Genomic DNA, 3,443 nt, shown 5'->3' with positions numbered 1-3,443 from the left:
TGTGTATATGAAAAAGTGGTAGTTGCCAAATGTTGGATTTGATAGCTATGGTAGTTGTCAAATCTACAAGGTAGTAGCTGTTATTTTCATTCAATACAAAAGAGAAATGTTGGATTTGATAGCTATGGTTGTAAGGTTATACGGCCATAAGGTGACTGTTGGGGGTTATTCCGGCAGTCTCAATGCTCAAATATAAAGAGACGTGTCTCATGAGGGATGAAGGGATTTCTCACAGGGATGTGTCTTAAACTTGAATTCTTTACACAACTATAAATGTAATGAAAGGCTATGATACACATACACAGAAAAGTAATGGTTACAGTTACAAAAAGGCATTTAAATTATGAAAGAGTTGAGAGTTTAGACCTTCCTCATGATTTCGAGCGTAACAGTGTATTCTTCACCCCACTGCAATTATGCATTCTAGCATCCAAGTTCCTACATTGGTATCAAAGTGGGTTTGACAGATGCCTGACGGTGTCGAAAGCAACCTATGCGTGCAGGTGTGTTGACTCAGGAATCGAACATCGATGATGCTAGACCGAAACACCCCTTTCACCACAGAGACTCATCACTGGAAAAGAAGCACATAAAGAAAAAAAAACAAGAGCTCCGTTTTATTTTCTAATTTAGACAAATTAATAAACCAAGGGTTCTTGATTTGTGTAAACTTGAAAAAAAATAGGCGAAAGTATTCGGCGCTCTTCGATTTTTCCCTTTTTGTTTTCCTTATCTAATAGTAAGGTCACAATATCTCAGGAAATAATAAATAAATGCCCAAATATCATAAATTTGAACTGACATAAACTTACTAGAGAATAGCAGTTACTCAAAAGAAAAACATAACGACAGAGAAGATGGGCATGCCGCTATCATGCTTTTAAGTGAAAACCAATTTTGTTTTATTGCAAAGGGTTTGCAAGAAAAAGAACAATTATATTATCACATATTTCCACACGCACACACACACACACATATATATATATATATAAGCTATAATGAAGACCATAAAATCTGACAAACTATGTTATGGCTCTATATAGGCTTTGAGTATTTTGGATGTTCAATCACTGAATGAATCACCAAAACTAACTGCACAAGAATTCTAAGTTACTGACAGCCAGCACTTATCAACTAGTTATCTCTGGAACTAAACTTGATTTAATGAAGTAAAAAAATGCAGTTAGGCCAATCATTGAATACCATGACCACATCAATTAAACACCAACAATGTATGCTATATGAGTGTCATCACCGGACAACACTAACAAACTCTATTTGGAAATACATTCAAGACAGATCCTGGATTACAAGCATTCAAAGTGCAATCTTTCTAGTGCATTTTTATCATGACAAAGTTATATAAGCAGGACATTTCAATCATGTTTCACTACCATGTGTAAATTTTTATCATCAATACCATTTCAATCTTGCCAACAGACAGTGCAGGGTGTTCTCACGATTATTTGACCCTAGAAAATAAACTCCCAAACATACATTCTCCGTTTTATTTGGGGTAGAGAAAAAAAAAAACTGGTGGCGGCCTGGTTGTTCTTACACACTCTCTCTCTATGCACCGAACAACAAGGGTTTTCTGGCCCCTTGATGAAGAAAGGTAGCATTGTGTTGTCGCCAGACCACCTGGTTTCACAGCAGGGTCATAGTGCCGGAAGAAGAAAAAAAAAAGGAGAAGAGGAAGAGGGTTTTGTTGCTGTCCTCTTCCCTATTTCTTTTTGGCATTCGCTCTGTCACTAGAGAGGGACTGCAGCGCCAGAGGGCGGGGACTGAAAAATAAATAAATAAGAGAGAACCCAAAACCACTCATCCTTTTTGAGCGGAGGTCAGATTCACCGCCGGAGGTGCCGATAGTGGCACCATTGTCAGAAAGTGATTGGCCAGATTTTTTCAGCCCTCAAAACCTCGTCAGTGGAGGCCTCATCCTTTGAGATCGTGCGGTGATCGCCGGTCACCTTGTCTGGTGCGATGTGTTGTTGTCGGACTGGTCGCTAGGTGTCGTCGGGTGCGGTGTGCTACCGTCGAACCAGTCGCTGGCTTCCGCCTATAGCGGTAAGTGAACGAAAAAAAAAAGGGGAAGAAGGGGAAAAAGGCTTTTACCTTGCCTGGGTGTCATCGGACAAGCTGGATGAGGTTGCCAAAAAACCCGACGCTGCTCCAATTGTCATTCCTCTCTCTTAAATAAAAGAACAAAAAGAAAAAAAAAATGAAAAGGGAACCCTCATCGGGTTTCCCTTTTGTTTTTACGTATAAGCCTTTCTTTAAAAAAAATCAGTTTAAAATTGAAATTTTCTAAAACTTCTGAAAAAAGGGTCTTTGTTAATTCTATTTTTCTGAAAAAAAAAAATAGAAAATCAGTACACTGACTTTTCTAAAATTATAAAAAAGTGATTCCTTTATTTTTTGTTAAACTAAGGAATTTTCATATACATATATGGCTTATTGGATAATTATAGAATGGCTATTGATATTTTAATAGATTTTAATAATATCTTAATAATTATACTATTTTTGTGACAGGTTTGTAAAAACACGTTTAAACTAAAGAAACAAAGAGAGAGAGAGAGAGAGGGGTTGATTTGGGTAGAAATGTAAACGGTTGGATTCAGATCCTATGTGGTCAAATACTATATTGGACTAATTGGATATTACCTAAACGAATTCAAAATCAGATTTAGATTTGGATGTTCAAAAGTTCATACCATATCCTTTTTTCTTTTTTTAATGTAAAGCAATTTGGATATTCGTTAATTTCAGATATTTGTGAGATTCAGTAGCAATAAATAATAAATCAAAGCTATATTTGCATCCAATTATGTTTGGATATGGTTTTGGCTTACCGGATACTACACGGAATCAAATTGGCTCAGATATCATTGGCATTCCTAGTTTAAGGGGACCTACCGAAGCAGCAAATATCTTTCTTTAATTGCCATATCAAGTCTGGGTCACCTAAATATGAAATGTTTAAATTTTGCTGAGGAATTTGACAACTTCTTTCTATTATTTGATTCAAACTGTGGGTGTTGCTTTGGCCACTATACATTATGTTTGTGATCCAATGGGCAGCTCTACATTTAGGTCTGTAAAATTGGTTGGACTTGGGGTGTTCAATCTAACTTGGAGTTCTAATCAATCAAGTGAGGCTAATAAAATGGCTAAGCCATTTTAGTTATCCCTAAGTGGTTAAAACCCTTTGCTTGCCTATTGCTCCGTTTGGAAATTGGCAGTTGGATAGAGATTGTGCATGTGAAAAAATGGTAGTTGCCAAATGTTGGATTTGATAGCTATGGTAGTTGTCAAATCTACAAGGTGGTAGCTGTCAATTCCATTCAATACAAAAGAGAAATGTTGGATTTGATAGCTATGGTTGTAAGGACATACGACCATAAGGTGACTCTTGGGGGTTATTCTGATAGTCACAACGC

This window comes from Nuphar pumila, chromosome 2 (assembly GCF_984573655.1).
Source record: "Nuphar pumila chromosome 2, dmNupPumi1.hap1.1, whole genome shotgun sequence".
NCBI classification, from domain to species: Eukaryota; Viridiplantae; Streptophyta; class Magnoliopsida; order Nymphaeales; family Nymphaeaceae; genus Nuphar; species Nuphar pumila.
The sequence above is the reverse complement of the archived record's forward strand: the minus strand, read 5'-3'. Positions refer to the sequence as shown.